General features: G+C 43.8%; 1 protein-coding gene across 1 annotated transcript in view; it reads left to right on the forward strand.

The window, feature by feature from the left end:
- LOC148041085 (diphosphomevalonate decarboxylase MVD1, peroxisomal-like) overlaps nucleotides 1-20,112 on the forward strand; it is a 55,013-nt gene that overhangs the window by 30,152 nt on the left and 4,749 nt on the right. The window lies entirely within an intron of this gene.

Raw genomic sequence — 20,112 nt, forward strand, 5'->3', positions numbered from 1 at the left:
AGGAGATGGTACCCTAATCCTGGTACATGCAAAACCTCTGAGGTATGGGTACCACCTCGTCCATCGGGAATAAGCTGCATCTTACCCCGACCTGCAATAGATACAGAAGAGCTGTCTCCAATGAGAATCTGCCCACGCGAGGGTCGCAATTGGGCAACACCATCTGATGAAGGAGTCATGTGCCGTGAGGCACCACTATCAACAATCCACTCTCGAGCATGGGGAGCCGTCATCGCAGCATCAAAAGCATTTGGTGAAGCGTCCTCAATGACAGCTAGATGAAGAAATGCAGCTGATGAGGGTGCAGCCACCGCTCCAGAATCCTTGGTGTCCTTCGTGTCTTTGTCAGGGCAATCCTTCTTCCAATGGCTAGTCTTTCCACAAATATGGCATGTGGAGTCTTTGTCCTTGTCCTTCTCTTTGTCCTTCTTGGACTTGTTATCCCCCTTCTTCTTCTTTTGGTCCTTCCCCTTCTTCTGAGAGGCTTGAACTGTCAGCGTCTCCGACTTGGAAGCATTCCGTCCCTTTAACTGTTCCTCTTGGTCCAAGACCATAGGAACCAACTCTTCCCAATGAAGAGTAGACTCTCGCCCCGAAGCAATAAGGGCAGAGTAAAATGTACCGAATCGTAGCGGCAACTGGGGCAATAGTGTGATCGCCATGTCTTCGGAGGAAATCGGCTTCCCCGCATTCTGAACCTGCATCTGAAGCTGCCTTAGCTTGCTAATGTGCTCCCGTAGCGAAGAAGACTTATTTACGGACAAGGTCCGCATCTGTACCTCCAAAGAAACCCGCTTCATTAGGGTCATCCGATTGTACATTTGATCAAGCTCCAGCCATATCTCCCGAGCCACCATCAAGTACTCGATGTGAGCGATCACGGCTGTAGTGCATGATAGAAAGAGAAAGGATCGAATCCTGGCATTCAGTTTGTCCCAATGAGACTGGGCCTTGGCCAACTCCGCACAAGTATCAGAAGAGAGTTTGGACTCATCTCTTACCGAGGGCCGGTCAATCTCCTCCTGTACCAGCTCCGCCAGATCATAGGACTCAAGGATGGCCAACATCATGACGCGCCAAATGTGGTAGTTGTCGCCGTCGAGCTTCTGATCCGCAGGAAGAGCCGGTAAGACAAGCACCTTCCGGTCCATAATCGCCTGGAACTCCAAGTCAATCTCTGTAGACATCTTCACCTGCAATGCCTTCACAAACGCAAAAGCAGCCCCTCTGACTGGGAAAACTCAGCCTGCTAAGGCTCTTCCGTGTCCTGAACCTTCTTCACCCGCCGGAGGCGATGAAAAAGCAAAACCTGCACTTGTAGGCTAAAAACTCAAACTTTCTCCGCGTCAAACAGCAATAAACAATAGCAATTCCACCACCTGTACTCCTTTCCTGTGCGCCCACACTCGTTTTAGCCTTGTTCCAAGGCGCAGCCCTCCTGTCTGCCCTTAAACGCAAAAAAACGCAAATTTGTGTCGCGATGGAAACTCCTCTTCAGGTTGATTCTGCGCTCAGTCATCCCTCAAACACTGCTCTGATACCATGTAAGAGTGCAGCGGTGCGGAAGCGTAGGACTGAGAGAGAGAGAACGCAGAGAGAGAAGAGAGAGAAAGAGATAGTGGACGATGAAGATCTGCTGTATAAAGAATGCTGAATACAAAGATATGCAGATATATACACGGGCGCAGTGCGCTGGACTGCGTGTCTCCACCTCGACGATGCAACCTGCTGTTCACCTCGAAGTCCGCTGCAGTCTGCACTGTCTGCTGTCTGAAATCTGCGAACAGAGACGGAATCTGCGTGTGTCACCAGTCTGTAATCTGCGAGCAGAGAAGTGTACCAGACTGCTGAAGAAGTCGGGTATAAATAGCCGAAAAACCGGGCAAAAGAGGGCGCCAGAAATGACCAGTCGGCTGCATTAAATGCAGCCGACTGCCTGCTGCAGGTCGGACTGCCACGTGGCAGTCCGACTGCACCAGGCCACCTGCCCTGCTGCCCTGATCTGATCGCTAACAGAGTTTGAGAGTGTCTCATCATCTGATATTGAGGAGCCATCTTCAGATTCTCTTGATGAGCACTCAAATGGTTTTGATGATGATGATAGTGATGCCTTATTATAGATTCATAGGTCTCTCTCTTTTTTGTATCTACTATCATTGTATCCACATGCCATTATGGTGCATCATCTATGGACCATGTATGTTCTAGACTCTAGTTGTATCACATGTTGTGCACAACCCATCTAACTGTGATGGCTACCCTCATGTATTTATCTTATTTTTGTAATGAAAGGGCTATTTCCACTTCAAACACGTGCATTGTGTTTTATCATTTAATGATTTATGTTTTTGAAAAAATCATGTCTGTTTGGTGCTAATATTGTATTGTACGGTATAAAATCATAAGGTACCATTTAGTACCGTATTTGATTACATCATACCATACCATATCTTTCGTACCTGATAACTATGATGTACTCTTGCTAGGATAAGTAGAGAAGTCCCTTAGAGCGATTGCGCGTAATGCGTATACCAAGTATATGTGAGGCTAATCCCATGTCTTTCATCTCAAAGCTCTTCTTGAGCAGCGTCTTAAAGCATCTTGCTCAGCACGAGCACTCCCAGCTATAAACATATCATTAACATAAAGCACCAAGATAATAAGGCTACCATCACGGGTCTTCTTCTTGTATAAACAATGATCTATATCACAGTGGAAATCCCCCCTTCGAATGCATGAAAGCATTAAACTTATGGTACCACTCTCTAGGTTCCTGCTTAAGCCCGTAAAGACTCTCTTCAATTTGCACACTACGTGTTCTCTATCTTTCTCCCCAAAGTCCTTAGGCTTATGCATATAAATCTCATTATGCAAGTCCCCATGTAAGAAAGTTGTCCTCATATCCGTCTGATAAAGATCCAAGTCCAATTGAGCAACCAAGGCCAAGACCAAGCGTAGGGTAGTCATCTTGACTACATGAGAAAAAACTTCATCGAAGTCAACACCATGCTCTGCTTAAAATCCTTTGCAAACAATCTAGCCTTATATGCTAGCTTAGGGTGACCAAGGGTACTCTTTAGCTTGTGCACCCACTTGCATGGCAATGCATATTTTCCATCAGGTAAAGAAACTAAGTCCCATGTATAGTTCTTTTGCAACAAATCAAATTCAGACTGCATAGCTCTCTCCAAAGAATGAGAATCACCTCTGCGTATAGCCTCCTCATAGGTAAGTGGCTTAATGGAGTCTATCACCATGACATAATCCATAGAGGGCTCATAGCAATAACGAGGACGTGAAGCTCTAGCAGAGCGTCTCAAAGTTGCCTATGCGGCCTGTACGGTATGTCCTCTTTGTCTAATAGCATGATATTCCACAACAGATGGTGTCAGAGTGAAGCAATGCGGAAGCAAATGACCGTGACAAAGAGTGAACAAAGAGAGAAGAGAGAAAGAGAAAGAGACAGTGAAACACAGAAAATCTGTAGTGAAGAATGCTATATAAGGATGCAGAATTATACACGGGTGCAGAGAGAATATCTAGGTATGTCTTGGCCTTGAGGACTTCGATCTCTGTCAGCCCCGAGTGCTATCTCCGTCAATAGCAGGCTGAAATCTGTCAAATACAAGTGTAGAAGTCTGTTGGAAACTCATTCTTAAAAAGACTGAAAAGAATTCTTGAGAAAATGCCCGAGATAGCTAGGTCGGCTGCATTTAATGTAGACAACTGCAGTCGGACTGTCTGATTGCAGCCACGTGGCAAAATTGCCACATGGCACTGTTGACATGGCAGGGAAATGACTCTTAACACCCCTTCTCAGATCCTGGACAAGGCAACAGATGTAGGAATCTGGATTGTTGATGAAGTAAAGCCTGGGGAAGTGCCTTCGTAAACAAATCTGTAAGATTGTCTTCAGTCTTACAGTACTCCACATCAATGGTTGCATCTAGAAGCTTCTCCCTGATGAAGTGATACTCGATCTCTATGTGCTTCGTCCGGGCATGGAATATGGGATTCTGTGCCAAGGCAATGCAACTCTCATTGTCGCACCACAAGATAGTAGGACAAGTCTGGGGGCAGCCAATCTTCTCCAACAACCATCAAAGCTACACATCATCACATGTGGTGGAAGACGTAGCCCGATACTCTGCCTCAGTTGAAGATAGGGCTACCGTGGGTTGCTTCTTGCTACTCCAAGAGATAGCACCAACCCCTAAGGTAAAACAATAACTTGTAGTAGACCGCCTTTGATTCACATCGCTAGCCCAATCTGAATCACTCCAACTTGCAAGAATAAGATCAGAAGCACTTGTACCTGCTGGATAGAAAAGCCCGAGGTCAGAGATCCCCCTCAGAAACCGAAGTATCCTGTGAGTAGCTTACCAATGAACCTGTTGAGGAGCACTCATGAACCTAGCCAAGAGACCTGCAGCAAAACATAGATCAACCCGTGTGTTGAGGAGCCAAATCAATGATCCAATCAACTGATGGTAGCGAGTAGCATCCGCCAAAGGAGAATTTGTGTGTGAAGTGGCCTTCCAATTCGGATCCATAGGAGTAGAAATGGATTGACGATTCTCCATCTCAAAAGACACCAAGAGCTCTTGTACATATTGCTGATGAGAGATGAAAATCCCCCTTTGAGACTGATAAATCTCATGGCTCAAAAAGAAATGGAGAAGTCCTAAATCCTTCATCTCGAACTTCTGGTGTAGGGTTGCCTTCATCTCTTCGACCTTTTGGGAATGAGCACCAGCAATAATCAAGTCATCAACATACAAAACAAACAACACACGACCACCCCGGAAGTGTGCACATAAAGTTGCGGATCGGCCCTAGAGCGCCGATATTCCAACTTGGCCCAGAGAAACGAATCAATCTCCTCGTTCCAAGCATGTGGAGCTTGCTTTAGGCCATACAAGGCCTTCTTTAACTTGTAAACCTGCCCATGTGAGGAACCAAAGCTAGGAGGCTACTCTACATAGTTCTCCTACTTCAAATCACCGTTCAAGTGGGCCGACTTCACATCCAACTGAAAAACAGGCAATCTTCTATGACCAACCAGTGCAAGAATAATATGAATAGTCGCAATGAGAGCTGTAGGGGCAAAAGTATAATGGAAGTTAACACTTGGGCGTTGTGCAAAACCTTTAGCAACAAGGCGAGCCTTGTGCTTGTCCAACGAGCCATCACTATGGTACTTGGTCTTGAAGACCCATTTGACACCAATCACCTTCTTATGAGAGGGATGAGGAACAAAGAACCAAGTTCCATTCCGCTCAATAGCCTCCAACTTGGCTTCCATCGCCTTCTGCCAATGGTCAGTCTGTAAAGCCTCCTGCACTGATGTAGGCTCTCTATCTTGCATAACACGGGACATCAAATAGTAGTTAGAGCAAACAAGCTCCGTAGAATGTGCTTGGTGCCTCCGTGACATCCGTGGTCCATCCTGTGGTTCCTACTCCTCAGGGACCCCCTCGATCCCTGAATCACAGAGTGTGTCATGAGCACAATGAGGAGGAAGCCGAATCTCTCCTTGGCACTCCCCATTGACTGAAGACTCGGGTACATCCACCGGTGGGATCTCTATCGGGGTAGTTGGTGGAAGAGAAGACTCAAAATCGGGAGAAGAATCTCCACATCGAGAGACCTTGACTCCAAAGAAACTGTCTCGGGAGCCCAACTTTCCCCTGGATCTCCGAGTACAGGGTGCTCCTCACCCCTCTCTGTGGTCGGAACTTCCAACCGCACAGCTTTGCTCATGTAGACATCTTGCTTCATGGGATCATACAAGCGATAACCTTGGGACTGAGAGCTATAGCCAACAAATACTTGTCATTGGGAAGCCGTCTCAAATGTGTCACGCTGCGTCTTCAGGATGTGCACATAGGCGTCCACCTAAAGATCCTGAAACAAGAGACATCAAGCTTAGTTCCAAAGTAAGCCTTAAAAGGTGTCATCTTGTCAATGACCAAAGTGGGGGATCGATATAGGATGTGGATTGCCGTAGCCACTGCCTCGGCCCACAGAAACTGAGGTGTCTATCGGTGCTCCATCATGGTGCGGGCCATCTCGATCACACTTCGGTTCTTCCGCTCCAAAATGCCACTCTCTTGAGGAGTGTTGGTATTAGCAAACTCCTGGTGATGCCTTTATTTGCACAAAAATGAGCAAACTCATTAGAAACAAATTCACCACCCTTGTTTGATCGCAAGGTCTTCAATCTCCGGACCGATTGGTTCTCCTTGAAGGGAAGCCAATCCTTGAAGTGGGAGAAAGCCTTTGACTTCAGCATCAAGAAGTAGGCCCATGTCATCTTGTTGTAGTCACCTACAATCAACATGAAGTAGAAGCTCCCCTTCAAGGACTCATTCCTTATCGGGCCACATAGATCTATAGATACAAGCTCCATAGGTGAAGTAGACTGCCTCGAACCTTTGTTGGGAATCGCATCTCTATGCTGCCTCTCATGAATGTAGGAGACACATGGCTGTTGGCTCACCACTATGTCCAGCAAACCTCGAACAAGCAAGTCTCGCGACGCCTTCCGAAGGTACTCATAGTTCAGGTGGCCAAACTGAGCATGCCATAGCTCGGCAAACTGTGTCTGAGAGGTAAGGTGGAAGAAGACTTTAATTTGTAGATGCCATTCTCCTCATACCTTGAAGAGAGAACCTTCCTTGATCCACGATCAAGAACGTGAACAGCATCATTGTCAAACTCCACCAAGAGACCAAGAGAACAAATCTTATGTATCGAAAGCAAATGATACCCTAAATCTGGCACATGCAACACCTCAGAAGTGTAGGTACTGCCACGTCCATTTGGAATCAGATGCATCTCACCCCGTGCAGCAATAGACATAGAAGAGTTGTCTCCTATGAGAATTTGCCCACGCGAGGGTCACGAATGAGCAACAACTGTTAAAGGAGCCATGTGCCGTGAGGCACCATTGTCGACAATCCACTCTCAAGCCTAGAGAGGTGCCATCGCAGCATGTGAAGTCTTTGGTGTGGAGTCCTCAATGACCACTAAGTGTAGAAAATCAGTTGATTAGGGTGCAGCCACCGCTCCAAAATCCTTCATGTCCTTCTTCTTGGTGTCCTTCTTGTCCTTGTTGGGGCAATCCTTCTTCCAATGACCGGTCTTACGACAAATATGGCAAGTTGATTCTTTCTCTTTGTCCTTCTTAGATTTGTTGTCCTCCTTCTTTTGGTCCTTCCTCTTCTTTTGAGAGGCTTGACCAATCAATGCCTCCGGTTTGGAAGCATTTTGTCCCTTCAACTGTTCCTCTTGGTTCAAGACCATATAAACTAACTCTTCCCACTGAACAGTCGACTCCCGCCCTGAAGCAATAAGAGTGGAATAAAAAGTACTGAATCGTGGTGGCAACTGGGACAATAAAGTGATCTCCATGTCTTCGGAGAAAATGGGCTTTCCTGCATTTTGAACCTGCATTTGAAGCTGCCGAAGCTTGTTGATGTGTTCCCGAAGCGAAGAAGACTTATTCACAGATAGGGTCCGCATCTGCACCTCCAAAGAAACCCTCTTCATGAGGGTCATCTGGTTGTACATTTGGTCAAGCTCCAGCCATATCCACCAAGCCACCATCAAGTACTCTATATCGGCTATCACGGCTGTTGTACAAGACAGAAAAAGAAAAGAACGAATCCTGGCATTCAGCTTGTCCCAATGAGATTGGGGTTTGGTCAACTCCGTATGAGCACTTAAAGAGAGTTTAGGCTCATCTCTCACATCGAGGGCTGGTTGATCTCCTTCATCAGAAGCTCCGCCAAATCATAAGACTCCAATATGGCCAACGTCATCACATGCCATATGCGGTAATTGTCACCATCGAGCTTTTGATCTGATGGAAGAGCTGGTAAGATAGGCACCTTCCGGTCCATGATCACTTGGAACTCCACGTCAGTCTCTGTAGACATCTTCACCTGCAATGCCTACACAAACGCAAAAGAAACCCCCTCTGACTGTGAAAACACAGCTTGCTAAGGATCTTGGCTTCGATTCCCAAACCTTCTTCAGCCGCCGGAGGCGATGAAAAGGTAAATTTTGCACTTGAAGGCCAAAAACACAGCCTTCTTCCTTCTCTAACAGCAGAAAAACAGCAGCAGCTTCAGCAAATCTTCTCTTTTGTTGCACGCCCACGCTCACCTCAGCCTTGTTCTGATGTGCAGAGCCCACTTGCTCGCACTTGAATGCTGAAAACACAGCCTTGTGTCAGGCTGAAAACTTCTCTTCAGATAGGCCCAGTCCTTTAATACTTTGATACCATGTTAGAGTGAAGCAATGCGGAAGCGAATGACCGTGACAAAGAGTGAACAAAGAGAGAAGAGAGAAAGAGAAAGAGAGTGAAAACTTCTTTTCAGATAGGCCCATCCTAGGTCAAGTCCTTCAATACTTTGATACCATGTCAGAGTGAAGCAATGCGGAAGTGATTGACCGTGATAAAGAGTGAATAGAGAGAGACGAGAGAAAGAGAAAGAGACAGTGAGACGCTAAAATCTGAGTGAAGAATGCTGTATAAGGATGCAGAATTATACATGGGTGCAGAGAGAATATCTGCGTATGTCTCTGCCTTGAGGACTTGGATCTCCGTTACCCCCGAGTGCTGTCTCTATCAACAGTAGGCTGAAATCTGTCAAATACAAGTGTAGAAGTCTACTAGAAACTTAGCCTTAAAAAGGCTGAAAAGAATGCCTAAGAAAATGCTCGAAACAGCCAGGTTGACTACATTTAATGCAACTGATTGCAATTGGACTGTTCGATGTTGGCTGCATTTAATGCAACCGACTGCAATTGGACTGTCCGATTGCGGCCATGTGGCAAATATGCCACGTGGCATTGCTGATGTGGTAGGGAAATGACTCTCAACAAATGGATGGCGGGCTACTATATCATTGACAATTGTAGTAGGCTATATTCCATAGAGGGCTTATAGTAATCAGGAGGATGTGAAGCTCTAGTAGAGTGCCTCAAAGTTGGCTGTGAGGCCTGTATGGCATGTCCTCTCTCTCTAACAACATGATCTTGCACAACAGATGGATCGTGGGCCACTACATTAATAATTGCAGTAGGTTGTCTCATTGGGGCTAGTTGTACGGTAATATGAGGCTCTTGAAAAACCACCTTGCATTCCTCAACTACTTGCTCAAGCTACTTATGCATCTTCTCCTCATGGAATATCACATCATGGCTAAGGTAACCTTTCAAGCCTGCTTATCCCAAAGGTGATAGTCCATCTCACTTGTATCCCTATATCCAAGAAAGATGCATTTGACAGACTTCAGATCCAACTTATTGCGCTTGTCTTCTGGAATATGGAAGAAAGTCTCACATCCAAAGACCCGCGAATGAGCATATGATAGAGGTTTCCTAGACCATATCTCCTTTGTAACCTAACAACCAAGAGCAGTGCATGGGGATCTATTCATGAGATGCACGGCAATAGTAACAGTCTCAGCTTTAAGGTACTGCAATAAACTTGCCTGACTAAGTATCACAAAACTGCTCAAATGCCTTAGAGACATGTTCACCTTGATCGTCAGAATTAGCCTATACCTAGATTGGTTCTCAACAAGAGCAACAAAGCACTAAAATTTAGCCAAAATATCTAATTTTTGCTTAATAGGATAAGCCTAAATCTTACGCCAATAATCATCAATAAATACAGGGCATGGGAGCACATACATCATAATGCACTAGAGCTAGAGGCTAAGCCATGCGGGTACATCCAAACTTCTTATGCGAGTGATGAGTTTGTTTGCCATAAAGGCAATGATTATATGAATTAAAATGTGAGTGATTAAGAGGCGGAAGATATTGTAAACAAGTCAAGGCTTTCATTCCTTTCAAAGATATGTGCCCAAGGCGACAATGCTATAGAAATACATGTGGGAAGTTAGTCATAGCTAATACATCGTTAACCGACCCAATACAAACAAAGGATAGAAGTTGCCAACCTTGGCATCGTGAGCAAAAACAAGGTGACCATGGGTAATCTTCCATACAAAATCACCAAAAGAGACATGATATCTTGTATCATTCAACTTTTCAATAGAGAGTAGGCTTTTGGTCAAGGCCAATATATGATGTATACTATGCAAAACAAAAGAGCTGCTCGAAGCAAATTGTAGTCTAACTGTAGGGGAAGGTTAGGCGTAGAGATCGAGGTAGACAGACCTTACGCGCAGTGAGAGAGACAGAGAGAGTGCAAGTGAGCAGAGTAGAGAGTGAACACGTTTTTTTCAGTACAATGACAAGAGTACCACTTTAGGTTTTAGATAGATATATGTATGAAAGTACAATGTGCTAAGGGTGTGTTCACACCCTTGCACATATAAAAGGCACGATGGTCCTTTTTTCCAAACAACCTCCCACCTAAAGGCAATGTGCCTTAAGAGGAGAAAAGAATCAACTAAGTCTAAGTATGTACAAAGCTGAAATAAATATATCTATCCAACTCCCATCATCTCTCGGCAATGAGCAAACCGCTCTGCTGGAAGACCCTTCGTGAGAAGGTCTGCAGGATTATCATCTGTATACAATTTGACAAGCTCAATGCTCTTGCTGTCAAGTACATCTCTAATGAAGTGATACTTCACCTGTATGTGCTTTGTCTTTGCATGAAAGACAGGATTCCGTGCTAGCATGATAGCACTCTGACTATCATAATGGAGAATAGGTAACTTTGTGATGCCAAGCTCTCCCACCAGACGTGAAAGCCATAAAGCCTCCTTGCATGCCTTAGTGGCAGCTACATACTCTGCCTTTGTAGTAGACAATGCAACACACTTTTGTTGCCTGGAGATCCAAGAGACCGCTCCTCCTGTGAAAGTAAACACACACCCAGAAGTGGACTTTCTGCAGTCCGCATGACCAGCATAGTCTGCATCCGTAAAGCCAACAACAGATGCCTTCTGCTTTCCAAAGCAGATGCACAACTCCTTTGTGCCTTTGAGGTATCTCATAATACCTTTCACTGCATCCCGATGCTTCTTGCCAGGGGTTGCCATGTATCTGCTAACCACTCCCATTGCAAAAGCAATGTCGGGACATATAGCAACCATAGCATACATCAAACTGCCAACAGATGAAGCATATGATATCTTGGCCATTTTAGCCTTCTCATCATTAGATGTAGGGCTGTTCTCTGCACTGAGTTTCACATATGGAGGCAAGGGAACCCCAATTGTTTTCCCCCCCTCCATATTGAAACGCTGCAAAACTTTGGAGATATACTTCTGCTGAGAAAGATAGAGTAAACCTTTAGATCTATCTCTGAGTATTCGCATGCCAAGAATGTGATTTGCATCACCAAGATCCTTCATGTCAAAGCTGCCATGAAGACTTTGCTTCAATGAATCCAAGGCATGAGTATCCCTGCCAGCAATCAGCATGTCATCAACATACAAAACCAAGATAATCAGGCTGCCATCTGCTGCTTTCTTGGTGTACAAGTGGTGATCCACTTCTATGAAAGCCTTGGGACTGCATGAATGTATCAAACTTATGATACCATTCTCTTGGTGCTTGTTTCAGCCCATACAAACTCCTTTTGAGTTTACATACCATTTTTTCTTTCCCTTGTTCAACAAACCCTTTGGGCTGTTGCATATATATGTCTTCATGCAGATTACCATGTAAAAACACAGTCTTTACATCCATCTGTATGAGCTCCATATCCTCAACTGCAACCAAGCCCAAAATGGTTCTCAATGTAGTCATCTTGACTACAGGAGAGAAAATCTCATCAAAGTCAATTCCATGCTCCTGCTTGTACCCTTTTGCAACCAATCTTGTTTTGTACTTGGGCGAGGAACCAGAAGTGACCTTCATTTTGTAAACCCATTTGCATGGAAGGGTTTTCTGCCCTTTAGGCAACTGCACCAAGTCCCAAGTGCCATTTTTTTCAAGAGATTCCATCTCTAACAGCATGGCTTTATACCATTTCTTGCTGTCCTGTCTGTCCATTGCTTCCTTGAAGCAAGACGGTTCACCACAGTCTGTCAACATGACATACTCAGCCACATTAATTGCACCAGGAACAAATTTGTCAGGTTGTCTAGTAGCCCTAGACGATCTCCTAACCCAATGGTCATTGTTTGCTGGCTGTTCCCTGCAAATTTCCATTTTCAGCATGCTGTCCTGGCATTTCAGCGCGCAAATCAGCATTAACAGCTTGCTGTCTTGGCTGTTCCTACACATGTAATGGCTCATTTTCATAGGCAATAGCTGGCTGATCATTTCCAGCATCATTTCCTGCATTTACAGGTTCATTTACAGCAAGTATTTGCTGCTGTACAGCGGGCACATTTTGCTGTCCAAAAGGTATTTCTTCCCGGAATACAACCCTACGGACCTCCTCAGTCTTTTCAGGCTGTTTGTGCATGCAATCTTCCCGGAAGATAACGTCATTGCTGTGTACTATTTTCCTTTTCTCGGGATTCCACAATTTATACCCCATTTCACCCTCGTCACCATATCCTAGGAAAATGCATTTACAGGACTTTGGCTCAAGTTTGCTGCGTTTTTCTTTTTGAATGTGCACAAAAGTCTCGCAGCCAAACATTTTTAGATGAGCATATGAAGGTGGCTTGCCCGACCACTCTTCTTGGGGAACTCCCTCCCCCCGAAGACTTGTTTGGTGACCAATTAATCAAGTGAACGGCTGTCATAACAGCCTTTGCCCAAAAACCATGGGGTAATGCAACATGAGACAGCATCGTATGGACCTTATCCTGTATGGTCCGATTTCCTACGCTTTGCAACTCCATTTTGGGGTGGATTATGAGGGGCAGTGAGCTCCCTCTTTATCCCTTTGCTGTCACAAAATGCTTGAAAGGCTTTGGACACATATTCCCTACCATTGTCAGAGCGAAGACACTTAAGTGTCTTATCTGTCTGATTTTCAACCAATGCCAAGAATTTTTTAAACTTATCAAGCACTTTATTCTTGCTACGAATAGGGTAAACCCATACTTTCCGTGTAGCATCGTCGACAAAGGTGACAAAATATCTCTTTCCCCCTAAAGATAATCTTGGCATTTGACATACATCCGAATGTACTAACTCTAGAGGAGAAGATTTCAAAGAAAGAGACTTTTTGTGAGAAGTCTGTGCATGTTTGCCATAAATACAATGATCACAGTGCTCAAAATCAGCATAATGAAGACAAGGCAAGTAATCCAAATGAGAAAGCACTTTCATTCCTTTTTGACTCATGTGTCCCAACTGGCCATGCCACAAAGAAACACTTAGCTGCTCTGTCACAGCAACAATATGGTCACGCACACTAGATACATGAAGTGGATACAACGTATCACTCTTGCAACCTTTGGCAATAACCCTGGATCCCTTACAGATCTTCCATTTTCCATCACCAAAGGTGGTATGAAAACCATCATCATCTAGCTGCCCTGTGCTAATTAAGCTCTTCTTGAGCTGAGGTACATGCTGTACATGTTGAAGTGTAAAGATAGAGCCATGCTGAAACTGTAACTGCACACTGCCAATACTAGCAAGCTCACATGCATAGTTGTCCCCAAGATGGACAATACCATGTCGACCCCTTGTATATGTGGAAAACCACTCACGATGAGGAGTGACATGAAAGGAAGCACTTGAATCAAGAATCCAGGTATGCATGTCATCATCTGTATCCGCAAGTAGAGCATGTGCACCAAAATGTGAAGAGACAAAGAGTACATCACTCCCATTGTCACTGTCATGAGTGACTACATTCACCCCTTCAATTTTTACAGTGCTTTTCTTAGGTTGACTGTGCTTCTTTTCTTCCTTGCAGTCATCTGTCTTCTTGCCTTTTTCTTTCTCTTTCTTCCATTTGTAGCAGTCACGTTTAAAGTGACCCTTCTTGCTACAATGATGGCATTTAACATATTTTCCATGTGATTTACTTCATCCCTTGCCATCATATTTACCCTTTTGCTGTGATCTGCCCCTAGTATGCAAAGCACTGGAAGACTTACTGGATGCATTGTTCTGCTGATTCATCTCTTCCATAAGTAGAGCACTCTCTACATCAACATACAAAAGGATCACATTAGAATTGCTCATAGCAGTTCTGAATGTATCCCAACTCTCTGGTAGAGTGCAAAGCAAGAAAGTAGCCTTAAATTCCTCATCAATCATGAACTTCAAGGCAACCAGCTGGCTGAAAATGGAGTTAAACTCACTCAAGTGAGTAGATATTGCTGTACCTTCTTTTATACGCAAATCCATAAGTTTTTTCAGCCAATACACTTTACTTGCAGCACTCTTCTGTGCATACAGTTCTTCCAGTCTAGTCCATATAGTATATGCAGAATCCAAACCTTCAATGTTGAAGAGCAAGGCATCAGAAATCGATAGCTCTATGGTTGAGCGTGCAAGCTCATTCAACTCATCCCAATCGTCCTGATCCATGTCCGCAGGTTTTGCCCCTTTAGTTTTGATCGGCTTTGCCTGCTTCTTTTGTAACAGGATATTGCAGCATTGTTTTTGCCACACTGCAAAATTATGTGCGCCTTCAAGCTTCTTTATATGCATCAAATTACTGCTGTCATTGGTGCCAGCCATGGTTTTCAGCTCAAAAGTGACAAAAAAACCAGTAAATGCAGGCCCAAATTGTCACCCAAGTGACCAGGGTACAAACAAGTACCAATCAGCAATAAATGACCACGCAGAAGTACAGATTTCAGATCTGTAATTCAGTTTTCAGAAGCACCAAACCAAGTGCTATAGCATTATCCAACTGATTACAGCTGTTCCAAAGGGCATGTGCATCACATTACATGAGAAATCCTAAAATTTCACCTGCAATTTATGTTGTGTGTGTACCCACGGGCATAAAATTTGACACGAATGGTCAAAAGTCCCAAAATTTTGTGCTTAAAAGCGTCAAACACACATTTGCATTTCCTTTGTCATGCATAGGACTGTCCAATTTTGCTGAAATAAAGCAATTTCAGCAAAACCCCCAAATTTCACTAAGTGTTGATGTCCAAATTGTGCGGAATTCAACCTGCATATACATAAAATGACCAAATGCTGCACAAATTTTGCCCAACTCGCAAAAGCCCCAAATTGCACAGGGTCCAATGTGCCTCAATGTTGAGAAATTGGGTCAATTTCAGCCCAATTTGTGCATGTACATGAAAAGCCCCAAATGTCGAGGACAAAATGTCACAAATTCTTGCAATTTCTGAGACAAATATCACTCTTGCATCTGGCTCGTACCAAATCTGGACAAATCCCCAAATTTTCCAAGTCCTGCGTGCACTAATTTCAATGAAATTGAAAGAATTTCACTAAAATGTGAAAAAACCCCAAAATTCCCGAGCAAAAGTGCACCGACTTTGCAATTTCTGAGTCAGATTGTCCAATTCTGTGTTGAGATCCCTAGATTCGAGAAAAGCCCCAAATTTCTGAGCCGACTTTGCATAGATCTGAGATCTTGTGCTTACGCGCGCGAAACCCTGTCAGTGGGTGAAGCAAATTTAAAAAAAAAGGTTCAATTTTGAAAAAAAAAAACTGACAGGGACGGGTCCGTTGACCCGCCAGGCGTCACCTGACCGTCACGCCTGCCAGCTGGTCGTGCTCATCAGTGCATGTTGCAGTCCTGTCGCCGTTCGTACTAGTCACCGTGGCCCATGTGCTTGGAACCCTGCCGGCTTCCGTCTGAAGCACGTTGCTTGTCCGTCACGGGCTGGTCACAGCTCTTAGTCCCGCTCGCTGCTCCCTAGTCGCCGTTAGCAAGTGTCGCCTAATCGTGAGCACCTGCGCTGGTCTTCTTCATGACTTGTTCATTGGCTATTTGCACGACCTGTTCATGGGTCTTCTGTATGCGTCTTCTTCCTGCGACTATAGCCTTTGGTCAACAACTTCTCGTCTGTCGGGCTTGCAACTGGCGACTAATGCTTGTGGCCTGAGCGAACCATTGTGGCTTTGATACTAGTTTGTAGGGCAAGGTTAGGCACGGAGATCGAGGTAGACAGACCTTAGACGCAGTGAGAGAGACAGAGAGAGTGCGAGTGAGCAGAGTAGAGAGTGAACACGTTTTTTTCGGTACAATGACAAGAGTACCACTTTAGGTTTTAGATAGATATATGTATGAAAGTACAATGTGCTAAGAGTGTGTTCACACCCGTGCACATATAAAAGGCACGATGACCCTTTATTCCCAACACTAATATCCCCAATGCCAATGATGTGCAATGCAATGTCATTTCTTAGTCTCATAGAACTTGTAATGCTGCGATAGGTATGAAACCAATACCGATGTAGGGTAACATGGAAAGAAGCCCTTGAATCAAGCAACCAACACTGAGAGTAAGTAGATGAAGCATTGGTCAACTGAGTAGCATCAAAAGATGAAGCAGCTAAGATAGTCATAATGAGGCTCAAATTGCACTACATTTATCTCTTCAATCTTCATGCTGGACTTACCAGGGACAATGCTATGAGAATCAGACTTTGCATGATCTTGCCCTTTTCCCTTGCCTTTCTCTTTGTCCCTATCATTGTACATTTTATGGCATAGTGGCTGAATATGACCCTCTTCTTGCTCTCTTGCTCCATCCGCCATAGCTCACACCTCTCTTGCTTTTGCTTGCTCATGCTTCCATTTGGGCTTCCCCTTCACATAAATCAGTGTTGCCATAAGACTATTTGGGTTGCTAATATGGTGCTTAATGGATGCATGTCCTTTAGAATTATTGAGTGGTCTTTTTAGAATTTTGTGTTACTTGATAGTGTGAGACTTTGGGACATTAAAGTTGTGTGCTTAGATCATTGATGGTGTGATAGAGCTTTGACGGTATATTTGATTTGGTCTAGTCAAAGAGAACCCCAAGGTGTTACAAAATGATGCCAGGAGGCATATTTCACGGTGCATTCCATGAGACCACGGTGGATTCCGTGAGTTTTTATTCCAATTTCTGCAAATGACAAGAGTATGGGCTGTTGTAAATTCAGCAAAACAGCCCCAAAATTGACCCAAAAGGGCGGGAACAAATCAGGGTATAGCTGTCCACAACCACAAATTGTAATCAATAGAGTGCCAAAACAAATTGTCTGCTCTCCAAAAGAATAAAAACTGTAACAGATATGTTGAAATAAAGACAACAATATATATCAATCCAATATTGGAAAAGTAGCCAAGAAAGCAAGTTTCCATTGCCAAGGATATCTGAGTAGCAATTTGAGATATATAGAATACAACTAGCAATGTAGCAACCAAGTACCAACAACTGTCAAAGCATATGGAGCGTTAGATATATAGATGCATACAAACAATGTGTGTCAAGTATCCACTATTGACAATCTATTGATAAGGATAGGTTTCAGGTATCCAAATGCTCAAAAGAAAATCAATCCACAAGAGTCGGAATTTGCAAGAACAGTGTATACATATATCAACTGAGCATAAACATAAGCAAGAGAATCCCATAGTCTCTAGAGAACTAAGCATTGCCAAGTAAATACAAGCATCTTCCACTGAAAGTAAATCTAGAGTGTAAATTGAGCAAGTGAAGCTCAAGACATATACATCAAAGCATCTAGGAAGCTCAAGTGCATCACAAATACATTTGAGAGCATAAGTGTCCAATGAAGCTTCAATACCTATAAGTAAGCACGGAAGCTCAAAGCATCTAACCAAAGCCCAAGAATATTAAATGTAGCTCAAATCCAAGTGCCAAAGCATATTATAACCATATTTAGGCTCATATATCAATGCTAGATATCATTGTAGACATGTAGCATACTTGAAATGCTATGTAGGCACAATAGGCATTCGAAGCATGAAGCTCACTGTTGTATGCTTGTTGCCAAACTGTTATTACAACAATAAACACTTCAATGAGTGAGCTAATCAAGCTCTAATCAACCCAAAAGCCTTTTTGAAGCATCAATCATCACCTAGGCATTGCAAACATCCCCATAAGCAGAGCATAAACCAATCAAATGCTTGCTATCCAAACCAGAATAGTTTTGTTTTGTGTAAAATAGAGAATTGAAAGCTGCATAGAATCAACTCTATGAGCACTCAAATCTGTAGCTCTCGTCATACTCTTCATTTCTAGCTATAGAACACTTGAATCCGATATTGTATGTAAAAGTTATGGGAAAATATGAAAGTGCTGTCAAGTTGCCATAGCTGTCGACTTTTGCAGTATGCTTTGTATCCACTCAATATGGATAGGATAGCTGCTTCTTAGCTCAATAAGCACTCAACAAGGCTTAGTTAAGCTGTGGGAAGCTTTTTAATAAGCCAGGAGAATGAAAGACACAATGCATACCTTGGGAGAAAGAAGCAATGACCGCCATGAAACCTTGAGCTGAAGCTTCTTCACGGGCTGAAGCAAATGATCGGCAAAGCTTCTAGAGTCCAAGCTCTAATACCAGTTGAAAGGTAGAGGTTGAGTGGAATCACACAAGTGGAAGCAAGAGCAAGGCAAGAGCTATGGTAGATGGAGCAAGAGAGCAAGAGAGACACACTGTATGTGGGAACTCTAATAATCATAATGTGTGATCGGCCTTTTCTTATTCAATAGTCACTAAAAGAATAAATAATAAAGTGACAATGAAGGGCGCCCACCACCTGCAGTGTATAGGTGTGCGAGTATAGTGTACGGTGATTAAATGTGGGTGGTTAGGCACATGTGCCTTTGCCCTTAACAAATGGAATCCATATTCAAGGCTTAAGAGTGTGTACAAAGGCAAGGGCTGTTGGCAACCAGCAGCAATGCTCCAATCTCCCTCTCCAATAGGATGTGGTATGCTCGTATGAGATAATGATGAAGTGGATGAGAGAGGCTGCGTTAAATAGGTTGTGCAAATGCGAAATAAAAGGCAAGTCATCCAGCATTAAATGTGACCATAAATAATGGTCGGCCAGCATTAACTGCACCACCTCAGAAATGAAATATACTTTGCTTATGAGCCCTGACACGTAGGATAGGTACATTGCTAACAGACTGGTGGAGTGAATTACATTCGTGATGGATCCTGATTCCTGAGTGTAGCAAACCCCTGATCTCAATTTCAAATGGTGAAGAGGATGTGTTGGGAGGCTAAGCCAGCTGTAACTGAGCAAAACACAGCAATACCAGCTATGTAAGAGGCTGTTGGGGCGGTATATGATTGAAACACAGCACATGGGACTAAACACAGCTACCAAGATGGTTGCCAGGCTGAGCAGATGCAGGACTGAGGCAAAACGCAGCAGCTGGTATACAGGCGATGATGGCAGGTGGTTGTAACATCACTACATGCTGCAGGTATGATGCTGGAGCAGCTGTCCAGAAGGTCACTTAGCTGCCAGGAGGGAAAACACAACTGATCATCCAAGTGCAGGCGATGATGGTAGCAGGCTGGACAGGCAGAAAATGCAGTCAATAGAGAGGGTACAGCAGCATGAAGAGAGGAGGGAGCTGATGACAGGCTATACAGCAGCAGGCTGTGTTGGCTATGGCAATAAAGCAGCAAGCTGGAAAGCAAGCACAAGCGCTTGATGAGGAGAAGAGCTGATGGTGATCGGTGGGGCTGGCATTGAAGGTGAAGAAGGAATGAGGATCAAAATGTATTATAGACTGAGATCCCCTTTCATAGAACGTGTTCTGAGCCAGTTGACCCACTGAAAAGTCTTATGCGTCATCTGAAATGCATAACTTACTTTTTGGGGCTGTTTGAATAGCTGGAAAAATGTCAGAAAAATAAATAATTTGAAAGTCAATTTTAGGTAGCGTAATATTATGTTCAACATTCTCAAAGCCAAAAGCTTATGAAGCTGGTGCACTAACTCTACTATGCTCAACCAAAGTGTGAACAGTATGGAAATCATAAAATGAGCCATCCATACACATTATCATGATGACAAGACTTAACCTTATCTCATTCAGTATGCAGCAATACTAAAGAAAATATCTGCAATCTACTGCACCTTTACAGCAGTTATAGTTCATTTATTAGTGGAAGTGATGTACAAAGCATGTTTAATGCTGAAAACAGTGCTCTCTTTAAATCTCTGTTATTTAAGGTCTATGTTGTGTACATTTTCACTCTTCTTATATTGTCAAGTTATAACTTATGAGA

The sequence above is a fragment of the Lygodium microphyllum genome, chromosome 1, assembly GCF_053477565.2.
Source record: "Lygodium microphyllum isolate KBCC chromosome 1, Lygodium_microphyllum_v1.1.10, whole genome shotgun sequence".
In the NCBI taxonomy this organism is placed as follows: domain Eukaryota; kingdom Viridiplantae; phylum Streptophyta; class Polypodiopsida; order Schizaeales; family Lygodiaceae; genus Lygodium; species Lygodium microphyllum.